Source organism: Microcaecilia unicolor, chromosome 9, assembly GCF_901765095.1.
Source record: "Microcaecilia unicolor chromosome 9, aMicUni1.1, whole genome shotgun sequence".
NCBI lineage: Eukaryota > Metazoa > Chordata > Amphibia > Gymnophiona > Siphonopidae > Microcaecilia > Microcaecilia unicolor.
This window is the reverse complement of record NC_044039.1, coordinates 197027112-197040032: the sequence shown is the minus strand read 5'-3', so window position 1 is coordinate 197040032 and position 12921 is coordinate 197027112. Positions and strand designations below refer to the sequence as shown.

Below are 12921 nucleotides of genomic sequence, written 5' to 3'. Positions count from 1 at the left end.
AAGGACGCCCATCTTCTGACAAAATCGGGAGATGGGCGTCGTCCTCTCAGGGTCGCCCAAATTGGCATAATCGAAAGCCGATTTTGGGCGTCCTCAACTGCTTTCTGTCACGGGGACGACCAAAGTCACAGGGGCATGTCGGCAGTGTACCGAAAGCGGGACTAGGGCGTGGTTAAGAGATGGGCGTCCTAGGCCGATAATGGAAAAGAAGGGCGTCCCTGATGAGCATTTGGCCGACTTTACTTGGTCCAATTTGTTTCACGACCAAGCCTCGAAAAGGTGCCCAAACTGACCAGATGACCACCGGAGGAAATCAGGGATGACCTCTCCTTACTCCCCCAGTGGTCACCAACCCCCCCCCACCCCCCCAAAAAAACATTAAAAAACATTTTTTCCAGCATCTATGCCAGCCTCAAATGTCATACCCAGCTCCCTGACAACAGTATGCAGGTCCCTGGAGCAGTTTTTAGTGGGTGCAGTGCACTTCAGGCAGACAGACCCTTGCCCATCCTCCCCTACCTGTTACACTTGTGGTGGTAAATGTGAGCCCTCCAAAACCCACCCGAAACCCACTGTGCCCACAATGTAGGTGCCCCCCTTCACCCCTTAGGGCTATGGTAGTGGTGTACAGTCGTGGGGAGTGGGTTTTGGGGAGGCTCAGCACCAAAGGTTAGGGAGCTATTCACCTGGGAGCACTTTGTGAAGTCCACTGCAGTGCCCCCTAGGGTGCCCGGTTGGTGTCCTGGCATTCGAGGGGGACCAGTGCACTATGAATGCTGGCTCCTCCCACGACCAAAGGGCTTGCATTTAGTCGTTTTTGAGATGGGCGTCCTCGGTTTCCACTGTCGGCGAAAACCGAGGTCGTCCATCTCTAAGGTCGACCATCTCAACATTTAGGTCGACCATCTCTTAGGTCAACCTAAATGTTGAGATTTGGGCGTCCTGGACCGTATTATCGAAATGAAAGATGGACGCCCATCTTGTTTCGATAATACGGGATGCCCCGCCCCTTCGCGGGGACATCCTCAGAGATGGGCATCCCCGTTCGAAAAATGCCCCTCTATATCATCTTATGTATGGTTCAGATCTGCCTTGAAGACCTGCCTTTTCACATAACCTTTTGGGGACACCAGGTTTCTTTTTTTTGGGGGGGGGGGGGCTGTAGTGTTGCTGTGTCCTGTCTAATATTATCTTCTCTGGCATCTTCTTCATTCCTTTTTTTTTTTTTTTCACCACTGTCCCCTCTGGTTTACGGAGGTTTTTTTCCAATTGTTTATATATTGTGGACCACCTTGTTTCCTTTGCCAGAAAGGTGGTATATTACATATTAACAGTGGCGTTCCTAGGGGGGGGGCGGTGGGTGCGGTCCGCCCCGGGTGCACGCCGCTGGGGGGTGCCGCGCACGCCTGTCCTCTGTTGTTCCATGCTTCTTCTCTGCCCCGGAACAGGTTCCTGTTCCGGGCAGAGAAGAAGCATGGAACAACGGAGGACAGGCGTGTACGGCACCCCCCCAGCGGTGTGCACCCGGCGGGGGGGTGTCCTTTCGCCGGGGAGGGGGGGGGGCGCATCGGCGATCCGCCCCGGGTGCCAGCCCCCCCCAGGAACGACACTGCATATTAATAAACATGGACAGAAAATAGTAGATGACTAAACTGCTGTCTCTCCTCTGGTTCCTCTCAGGTAGCTTTTGGCTTAGAACTGAATGCGCTGCAGGATGACCAGACACCTTTCCCTCGGGCAATCTCAATGGCTATGAAGGGGGTGACGACAATCCGAAATCCTGCATTCAAGGTTTGCAGATTTGTTGCCACTGTGTGTCCCTCCTGCCACAGAATATGAGTGCAAGCAGTTTAGCTACTCTGTACAGGCAGGTTAAGTTTATCCCAGGACGCCTCTGCAAAATGTCCAAAAAGTACCTGTTGTATACAGGTGATATAGGCCCCTTTGAGGCTCATTTTGACAGCACTTAGACTTACAAAGTTACAGAGGTTACTATCAGGTTCATTTTTGAAAGAGATGGACGTCCCAAAAAGTGACAAGTCGGCACTTGGACGTCCAAATCAGTATAATTGAAACCCGATTTTGGACTTCTTTATCGGAAGTGCATCGCAAGGACGTCCAAAACTCAAGGGGGCATATCGGAGGCATGGTCAAGGCGGGACTCGGGCGTTCCTAAGATTTGGACGTCTTTGAGCCATAATGGAAAAAAATCAAAGACGTCCAGGACTAAAACTTGGACGTTTTCACCCAGACCTGTTTTTATTACGAATAAGGGAAATGGGACTTGATATACTGCCTTAATGACCAGATGACCACTGGAGGGAATCAGGGATGACCTCCCCTTACTCACCCAGTGATCACTAACTCCCTGCCACCCTCAAAAAGCATCATTAAAAATGTTACTTGTCAGCCTCTATACCAGCCTCAGATGTCATACTCCGGTCTATGACAGCACATACAGGTCCCTGGAGTAGTTTAATAGTAGGTGCAGTGCACCCAGGCCCTTACCCCCCCCTACCTGTCACATTTGTGGAGGAAACAACGAACCCTCCAAAACCCCCCAGAAACCTTCTGTACCCACATATAGGTGCCCCTCTTCACCTGTAAGGGCTATGGTAGTGGTGTACAGTTGGGTGTAGTGGGTTTTGGGGGGGCTCAACACACAAGGTAAGGGAGCTGTGTACCTGGGAGCATTTTATGAAGTCCACTGCAGTGCCCCCTAGGGTGCCCAGTTGCTGTCTTGGCATGTCAGGGGGACCAGTGTACTAAAAATGCTGGCTCCTCCCACGTCCAAATGGCTTTGAATTTGGATGTTTTAGACTTGGATGTTTTTGGGTTTCGAAAATGGCCGAAAATCAAAGACTTCCAAATCCAAGGACGTCCATGGTATTTTCGAACACAAAGATGGACGTCTATCTTTTTTAGAAATGACCTTCTCCCCGCCTCTGAATTTGGCCATTTTACAAAGACAACCAAATTCCAACTTAGACGTTTCTTTCGAAAATGCCCCTCCACATAACTTTGTAAGTCTAAGTGCTTTGAAAATACACCTCTATGTGTCTTTATAAAATAGCTTTGCACAGTGTCCCTCATTAATGGACGAATTCTTTCACGCAAATTTTTCTCTGCTCCAAAGAAGGTGCAGATGTGTTCTTGATGCATGTACAACTGCATCCTTAGGATGCTTAAGTGCAGATCGTGTAAAAATAGGCGCAGTCTTCCAAGGCACCTACATTTGATGTGTACACCTGTGTGCAGTCTTGTAACAGCAAAAAGCAGAGATGGTCACTGGGATAATGTCACTGGAGCCGCACTTGGGTTAATAATTTATTGATGATCCGACACAGCCGTGTTTCGTTACGTGCCTGCACCAGAGGTCCTTGATTTTCAACGTGAGTAAACTCAGTGGGGCCAATATTCAGACTGCGTGAGGGAACCCGGTTGACTCCCGTGGTCTGTCCAGATATTCAATGCCGGGCCGTTTCCAGTGACAGGCATTGAATATCCGGTTTATTTTTAGCTGGTTTGAAGTTAACCCGCTAAGTCGATATTCAAAGATAGTCTGTTAACTTTAACCAGCCAAGATATACCAGCTATTAAGCGGCCCAATGTGGCTGCTTACAGTAGCCAGATATGAATTGAATGTTCAGGATAGCCAGTTATATCGCACGATATAGCAGGTTATCTCCTAGGCACTAACTGGAGTATTCAGCGGGGGATAACTGGCTATACTCTGCTGAATATCGCAGAATAGCTGATTAAGTGCCATTTAACCGGCCAGGTGCTGTTCCTGGCTGGTTGAATGTGTTGAATATGGGGGGGGGGGGGGGGGGGGGAAATGTGTTTTCACGAAACCTCACACTCGATACCCACGTGAAGAACACAACGAAAAAAATGTTCCAATCGATGTGGAAACTCAAAAGAATTTAAACCTTTTTTCCCAAGAATCATCTTTCGCACCCTAGTACAGTCACTAGTTCTAAGCCACCTGGACTACTGCAACGCTCTGTACGCAGGCTGTAAAGAACAGACCATTAAAAAACTCCAAACAACCCAAACACGGCAGCCAGACTCATCTTTGGAAACCTAAATATGAAAGTGCAAAGCCCCTAAGAGAGAAACTACATTGGCTTCCGCTCAAGGAACGAATTGAGTTCAAAATCTGCACAACCGTGCACAAAATCATTCACGCAGATGCCCCACTCTATATGCTAAACCTAGTGGACCTACCGCCCAGAAACGCCAAAAGATCGGCCCGCAAATTCCTCAATCTGAATTTTCCCAGCTGTAAAGGAGTGAAATACAAACAGGCCTATGCTACGACCTTCGCATACAAAAGCACACAGTTTTGGAATGCGCTACCCAAGACCCTGAAAATGATGAACAATCTAACCAGCTTCCGCAAAGCTCTGAAAACACACCTCTTCAACAAAGCTTACAAAAGTCACTCTCAATGATACAAATCATCCCCCAATATACCCAAACTCACCTAAAACACAACCTACCCAACATCCACCCAACTAAATCTCTTCTACCTCAGCTTATGATCAACTGTATTTAAACCATGTCTTGACTCTATCATAACCTACTCTGTAAGCCCCATTGAGCCTGCAAAAAGATGGGGTACAAATGCGATAGATAAATAAATAAATAAATAAGCCTCTCGTATAATCAGTTGATCCAACAAAGATACTGCTATACTGTGCAAAACAGTGTTAAAACAGAAAGTCTTCAGAAGCTCATATGTTTGTAGTCGCTGCAAAGTTAAACCAGGGGCGTAGCCAGACCTCGCTGGGAGGGGGGGGCAGAGCCCGAGGTGGGGGGGCACTGTTTAGCCACCACCCCTGCCGTCGCCCCCCCCCAGCCGCCGCAGCCGCCACATTGGACCCCCCTCCCGCCACCAACCCTCTCCTGCTGCCGCGTCAGATATCTCGTTGCTGCAGCCGAATAGAGTCGTCTTTAGTTCAGCGCCGGAGTAGCGCCTTCGTTCGAGGAAGTTCCTGCTGTGATCAGCTGTTTCTGACGCCTTACGTGCATGATGTAAGGCATCAGAAACAGCTGATCACAGCAAGAACTTCCTTGAACGAAGGCGCTTCTCCGGCGCTGAACTAAAGAAGACTCTCTTCGGCTGCAGGAAACGAAGTATCTGATGTGGCGGCAGCAGGGCGGGCGGCGGCGGGGGAGGGTTGGTGGCGGGAGGGGGGTTCAAGGGGATCGTCGCCAGGGGGGCCAGGGCCAAATCTACGGGGGCCCAGGCCCCACGGACCTACACCACTGAGTTAAACCAGCTGATCATATGAGAGTCTTAAGGTTTGTGAAAACGTATTGAGTTTACTCACACTGAAAATCAAGGAACCCTGAGGAAGACACTTGCCGAAACACGGCCATGTTGGGTCATCAGTTTTTCCATTTTCATTTTTCCATTTATTAGTTCTTATACCCCACATTATCCAAACAGGCGTTCGGGTCAATGTGACTTACAATATAACAAGGAAGATATTTTTTATTTGTTGCATTTGTGTCCCACATTTTCCCACCAATTTGCAGGCTCAATGTGGCTTACATTGTTCCATCATGGCAATCGCCATTCCCGAGTGAGAGATGTAAGTGGTATGACATAGAGAACATGAATGACAAATAAAATTAAGCAAACAAACAGGTTTAAAGAGATCGTATTCGGAATAATAGATAAAGTGGTAATGCGTTAAAGTTCATATGAAGGATCGTTGCGGTATGCCTTGTTGAAGAGGCAGGTTTTCAGTGATTTCTGAAAGTTGGTTAGGTCGCGCTTTATTTAATCTACTTATGAATACCGTGAGCATTATTGGTTTACCATCAGGTGCTTGTTTTCTTTCATATGCTGATGACATCTTTATTTGGCTCACTGGTTCTGAAACTACAGCTTTAACCTTATTCAGCTGTATCATTGTGTATTAACAATCTAAAGTCCTTAGCCACCTGGCACATGCTAATGCTCAACGCAGACAAGACTAAGGGCCCTGTTTACTAAACAGCGTTATAGGCGTGCTAAAAACACTAACGTACCTTAGTAAACAGAGCCCTAAGATATAATATAATCACTTCCCTTGAGGATATTATTTTTCTGTGCATATTGTTTTGTACAGCTCTGATTGTTTGGTTTTTGGTCGGTTATATTAGTGTCACTGAATATGCATGTACCTCCACATATTTAGTATAGGATTGTGTCAGCAGTGTTTTGAAAAGGTTGGGTAATGTTTCTTTCTGATAAATATGAAAATGTGTTAATCTAAGTCTAGTATATTATCCAATATATGGTGAAGGCCTTACATCTGGTCTGGATGTACGTACATCCACAATATAGAACAGGAAAAGTTCTCTACGATGACGAATCACAGAAGGCAAAAGTAGAGACTAATAGACGATTCACCACTGGAGACGTGAGTCCAACAGTCTTTATTATATCAGAGATAACGACCCGACACAGGCCGTGTTTCGACGCTAAAAAGCGTCTGCATCAGGGGTCAATAAATACACTACAAATCAAAACATATAACATATAAATAATGCCAATAAAAACATACATGCACATCCATATAGAGATATGAAAATTCAATAGACACTGATTTTCTGATCAGAGGTCAATATGCTCAAATATGCTTAATAACCATTAAAACAGCATACATATATTCAAAAGATTTAAAAAGTTTTTGGCTTCTGCTAATATAAATCGTCTATTAGTCTCTACTTTTGCCTTCTGGATGTACGTACATACATTAAGGAGGTGGAACATCGAATGTGCAGTGATGGTTCCAACTGTGATATGACCACATATTCTCCCTGAGGATATAATGGTTGCACCAGGCACGGAACTGAGCACATTTTGATACACTAAACTTTTTTGTGTGTAGATTTATTTTTAAATTGCATTAAGTGAAAATTCAAAAAACAAATTTTTGAGTCCAAGGTGATGTATGATCTGTTTTGTAGACTTGGGGATTTACAAGTAGCTTCTATATTTAAAAGATTAAAAAAAGGTTTACCACATGAGTACTTACCCAGTTTGAAGGTAGTAAGGACTCGCGCAAGTTAGTATGCGCTAATGTGGATGCGCTAACGGGTTAACACATGAATGCCCACTCTCTGACTCCTGACTTGTCCCCTCAAAAAAAAAAAAAAAAGGAAATGAAAACAGTAACGGAATTCAAACATGCGTGGGATAAGCATAAAGGAATCCTGTGCCGAAGGAATGGATCCTCAGGAGCTTAGTCAAGATCGGGAGGCGGGGCTGGTGGTTGGGAGGCGGGGATAGTGCTGGGCAGACTTGTACGGTCTGTGCCACAGCCAGTGGTTGGAGGCAGGGCTGATGGTTGGGAGGTGAGGATAGTGCTGGGCAGACTTATACGGTCTGTGCCAGAGCCGGTGGTTGGGAGGAAGGGCAGGTGGCTGGGAGGCAGGGATAGTGCTGGACAGACTTGTACGGTCTGTGCCAGAGCCGGTGGTTGGGAGGCGGGGGATAGTGCTGGACAGACGTATACGGTCTGGGCCAGAGCCGGTGGTGGGAGGCGGGGCTGGTGGTTGGGAGGCGGGGATAGTGCTGGGCAGACTTATACGGTCTGTGCCCTGAAGAACACAGGTACAAATCAAAGTAGGGTATACACAAAAAGCAGCAAATATGAGTTATCTTGTTGGGCAGACTGGATGGACCGTGCAGGTCTTTTCTGCCGTCATCTACTATGTTACTATGTTACTATATATATATATATATATGTATATATTAGCACCTGGATTACCACAGGACTGAGTGCATCCCGTGGTTTGCTATTTTAAACTGCGTTAGGCACTCATTAGCGTCTAGCACAGTTAGTGAAAGGGCCTCTCAGATTGTGTTACCTGACTGTAACCCACCTTGAACCGCTACTGGAAAAAGCATTAGCTAAATCCCAAATCTCTTTCCATTTCCTTACTTGATTTGTCCCTGAGGTTTTTCAGTGTTTATACCTATTGTTTTTCAGTGTTTATACCTATTGTTTATTCCCTTGTTACAATGTAGGTCGCAAGATAAGACACACAACTGTATCCAAGGGAGCCAATTTTTCAGAATTATTGGGGGTTCTAAACCCAATGGAAATTACCCCTCCCTGGATACAATCATTGTGTGTGTTCAATATTGGGAGTGCTGAAGCACCTGGAGTACCCACAGAGCTGGCTCCTATGACTGAACCTATGCAAGCAGAAATAAGGTCATTAGAGGCTATATTTCTTGGTCCTGTGCTGTATGACAGTGTTTCCCAGGTCGGTCCTGGAGTACACCCTTGCAAGTCAGGTTTTCAGGATATCCACAATGAATGTGCATGAAAAGAGATTTGCATACAATGGAGGCAGCAGGGGCGTAGCCACACTTCGGCGGAAGGGGGGTCCAGAGCCCGAGGTGAGGGGGCACATTTTAGCCTCCCCCCCACCCCCCCGGTGTCGCCGACCTCCCTGCCCTTTTTTGACCCCCCCCCCCACACCCTTTGACCCCCCACCCAGTGCCAACCCTTTCAACCCCCATTCCCGCTGCTGCCAACCCTCCCCCGCCGCTGCGTTGGGTACCTTTGCTGGCGGGGGTCCCAACCCCTGCCAGCCAAAGTCATCTTCTCCGGCGCAGCCAAGTGCTGATCTGCAAGGCTTCTGTTTTCTGTGAGGGACTTCGGATGGTGGGGGTTGGGGACCCCTGCCGGCAAAGGTACCCGATGGCGACGGACGGCAGCGGGGGAGGGTTGGCGGCGGGAGGGGGGGTGTCGAAGGCATTGGTGGCAGGGGGGGGCCAGGGCCAAATCTATGGGGGCCCATGCACCTGTGGCCCCACGTAGCTACGCCCCTGGGAGCAGTGTAGGCAAATCAATCTCATGCATGTCATTGTGGATATCCCTGAAAACCTGACTGGCAAGGGAGTACTCCAGGGCAGGGACGTACCCAGACCTCGCAGTGGGAGGGGGCCAGAGCCCGAGGTGGTGGGGCACATTTTGTTCTGATGCTTCTCCCGCCGCCTCGCCCCCCCCCCCCCCCTGCCACCCTGCCGCTCCCCACCCCACTGCCACAGCAATTACCTTGGCTGGTGGGGGTCCCCAACCCCCGCCAGCTGAAGCATTGTCCAGCACCAGTCTCCGGCGCCGCGCGTTGCCTGCCCTGCTCTGTCTTCCCCTCACATCCTGCACACTCCTTTAATGAAATTGAGCATTATCCGTTTCACTAAAGGCGTGTGCGGACGTGAGGGGAAGACAGAGCAGGGCAGGCAACACGGCGGCACCGGAGACCTGCGCTGGGACAACTCTCTCACGCTAGCGGGGGTTGGGGACCCCCGCCATGCAAAACTAGGGGCCCACAGGAAATTTGGGGGGGGGGGGGCCAGGCTCCCCATGGCCCCACGTAGCTACGCCACTCTGCTCCAGGCCAACTTGGGAAACACTGGTCTGTAATATCACAGGCGGCCCCATTGATGGTTTTAAATGGCTTGCCCTTAATGTTGGTGCCCTTATCTTGTTGATCACTTTTTGCTGGCCGCAAGTATGAAGATATACCAAGGTATTGTTTTCTTGTTTTCCATAAAGTACATGCCCGGAAATTGGAAAACTGTAAAGGAGATCCAGGAGAGTGTGAGGTTACCTGCGCCACACGGGAATGGCATGACATTGAACGCAGGAAGATGTCCATGGAGAACGGAGAGGAGATACCCATGGATATTCTCAGTCAGATACTGAAAGTGGCCGGTAAACCGCAAACACTGACGTCAAGTTTTCCGTTCTTCTTTGGGGATGTTTTTATATTTAAAATGAAGATCAATTTTATTTAAATTATTTGGGATTGACAATTATTGTAAAATTGAAATTTATCGCAACGTGATGACGACAAGTTAAAGAACGTGGTCCCGGAGCATGAGAATATATTTCATAATCTACCAGGGTTTGCCAACCTAACCTATGGCCAGATGATCAAAAGCCCCCGCGCTGTTCCAAACAGCGCTCTAAAAATAGCGCTGGAACAGCGTGGGGCTTTACCACCCCCTTATAATCAGAGATAATTGCATGCAAATTTAAGCATGCAATTCTCTCTGATCATGGGGTAGAATCCTCCACACTTGTTTGACAGGTCTGGGCTGTCAAAAGCCCCAGACCTGTCAAGCTAGGGGTTGGAGGTCCATGGACCACCAGACCCCAACAACCCATGCCCCGAGTCAGGCAAAACGGGGGCTGGAGGTCCTCCGAGACCTCCAGTCCCCCTGCCCCCCCGACACAGGTTACAGGGGAAGGTTGGACGCATCCGGTGGGTCCCAGCCCCCATTAATCCCCCCCAACATTCCTGAGAAATCCCTGGTGGCACAGTGGTGTGAATGACGACTGACCTTCCTCTCAGCGACAGGGGGCTGAAGGTCCAGCAGACACGGTCCCCAACCCCCCTGATACAGGTTAAGGGGAGGCTGGAGATCCAGGGAGTCTCCAGCCCCACTCCAACTCCTCCAGCATTACTGAGAAGTCCCTGGTGGCCCAGTGGGCTCCGGTCAATCCCCCCAGCCCTCTAACTTAAGTTGGAGGAGGGAGGTGGCTTCCTCCTCTTCCATCAGCGCTGCTGCAAAATGCGGTGACCCAGCCCTGACCAGTGTATCCTGGGATGTGCTGGGCGGGGCTCAATCCATATAAGGGAGAAACTCCCTTAATGGCATGAAGCCCTGCCCAGTGCATCCAGGATACACTGGGCACCAGGATACACTGGCAGGGCTTGGCGCCGCCATTTGCAGGCAGCGCAATGGAAGAGGAGGGAGACCACCTCCCTCCTCCAGCTTAAGGTAGGGGGGGTGGGGGGATTGACCACGGCTCACTGGGCCACCAGGGACATCTCAGAATGCTGGGGGGGGGTTAGGGGGCTCGAGACTCTCAGATCTCCAGCCCCCCTGAACCTGTGTCGGGGGGGGTTGGGGACCGGAGGTCCGCAGGACCTCCAGCCCCCTGGGGTGGGGGGGGGGGGGGGGTTTGAGGGTAGGGTCGGCTTGGCTCGGGGTTCCTGCAGTGGCTTCTGAATTGGGGTGAATGGGCCTTCTAGCATGCAAATGCATGCTTGAACAGGGCTCACCATTCTCTCCAATGGTCTGCAAACTCTTAACGCCAGCTACGATCTGGCGTAGGGTTGCCGCGGATCAGCAAGCCAATCTTTGGCATGCTGGTCGCTGATCTTTGGGGCATGAATAGGTTTAGCATGAATTTGCATGCTGCTTGCGCTAAGAGCCCTGTTCAGCATGCATTTGCATGCTAGTTGCGTTCAGAGCCCATGAGCGCATTGTTTCATGCGCTCGGGGGACTCTGATCACGAGGCGGTAGCAAATGCAGGTGCTAGTATGGCGCTAACAGCCTCTAGCACCTGCGTTTTTGCTCTGGTCATCGGCCCACTAGTGAATGATTGTGGTGACCAGGGGGGCCTGTTTATCAGTGGGATCCTCAGCAGTCGATGCCTAAACTCCCGTTCTAAAGTCAATGGCGCACACCTCAGCGCCGGAACAGCACAGAAAACTATCTTCGCCAATGCTCAAAAGAAATTGTATTCAAATGATATGCATGCTGCACAAGCGAAAGCAATGGAGAAATGTGCTTGGTGCGTGTGCAGAAGAGTTTGGCGGTAAGCGCAGCTCTTGTGCGCATGTGCAAGCAAACCCGAAAGTGAAGCACATATCAATTTTTTTTAAACTTGGAAGACTTATATTTAAGAGTAGGAAAACGGGCAGGTGCCAGCGTGTGCTTTCACTTTCAGGTTGCTCGGATTTGCGCACGTTTCTTTCTCTCAGTACCGGTGCTTACAGGCCTTGAACAGGCTTTCTTCCGCTTCCAAGAGAAATCAAAACTGGCAGATTTTAAACTGAAAATCAAAAGGAAATTCTCTTTCCAATCCCCAACGCCAGCTCTGAGCCGGTGGCAGGTTTCCAGCGGTAAGAGCAGGGTTTGTTTTTGCGCTGTTCTCTGAGCATTAGGCGGTCATTGCAAATGAGTCTCATTAACAACGGTTTGACTATGTTTAAATGTAATTTGCAGCCATCTCTAGCGTGTACACTCTTTCTCACGCTAAAGCCCATCCGAGCAGTCTGCACAGATTAATGCTGTGCTAGTCCTGTACTAATGGGCTCTAATGCCGGCATTATACTCTGATTCTCAATATCAATAGTACCAATAACTTCCTTCAAAGGAGGAGGTGATGCATATAAATCTGAACCAAATACCCAGCTCCTGTAGTCTTATATTCCTTAAATAATACAGTTTTTTTCAGTAGTAATATTGGATCTGTGAGATGCGCATGACTCCGCTTCTATGGCTCAGTGTTTCAAGCCAAACGCAATTTAGAGTGGGCATGTATTCGTCATTGATCCAGAAACGTTTGCAATAGAGTTTTGTTTTCCTTTTTATATATTGCTTTTTAATCAAATACTACTTTTTAAATCAAAAATTCAATATCTTTTAAAAAAACAAAATACTTAGCTTAAAAAGCTGCTTCTTCTTTAGTTCTTAACGTTAGGATTTCCATAAGACAATACACATTGTAGCAAAGGAGACTTTTCACGCCAACATGAATCCATGTTTCGCGATAAGCTATATCAGGGACTGTCTCCGATCAAGCAGCATCTTCTTTTCACCGCAAAGTTATGCTGTGAACATCGACCCGTGGGATAAGGAGGAAGGGAGATTATGGGTAAGTGGGAGGGAGAAAATTGTTGCACAGTACCAACGTTGAGGTAGGGGGAGATCACGGCTTGGTGGGCATGTTTGGTGAGCAGTGGGAACTTCAGGTAGAGATGGATATTGTGGGTTAGTAGAAAGAGGGTTGCTTAGGGGAGTGAAGGAAAGCATAGGTCATCTGGTAGTGAGGAGAGGTCGAGGCTGGACCCGTAGCTGCAGTGAAGCAAACAACACATCCTGACAG

At 48.7% G+C, this 12921-nt stretch overlaps 1 protein-coding gene across 1 annotated transcript in view; it reads left to right on the top strand.

Moving 5' to 3' along the window:
• Positions 1-9627, top strand: part of LOC115477051 (cholesterol 24-hydroxylase-like) — a 38649-nt gene extending 29022 nt beyond the window's left edge. Inside the window, exons 7-8 of the mRNA XM_030213666.1 lie at positions 1681-1791; positions 9573-9627. The gene's annotated coding sequence lies outside the window, so the exon portion shown is untranslated. The remainder of the gene's footprint in view (positions 1-1680; positions 1792-9572) is intronic.
• Positions 9628-12921: the final 3294 nt, after the last annotated feature.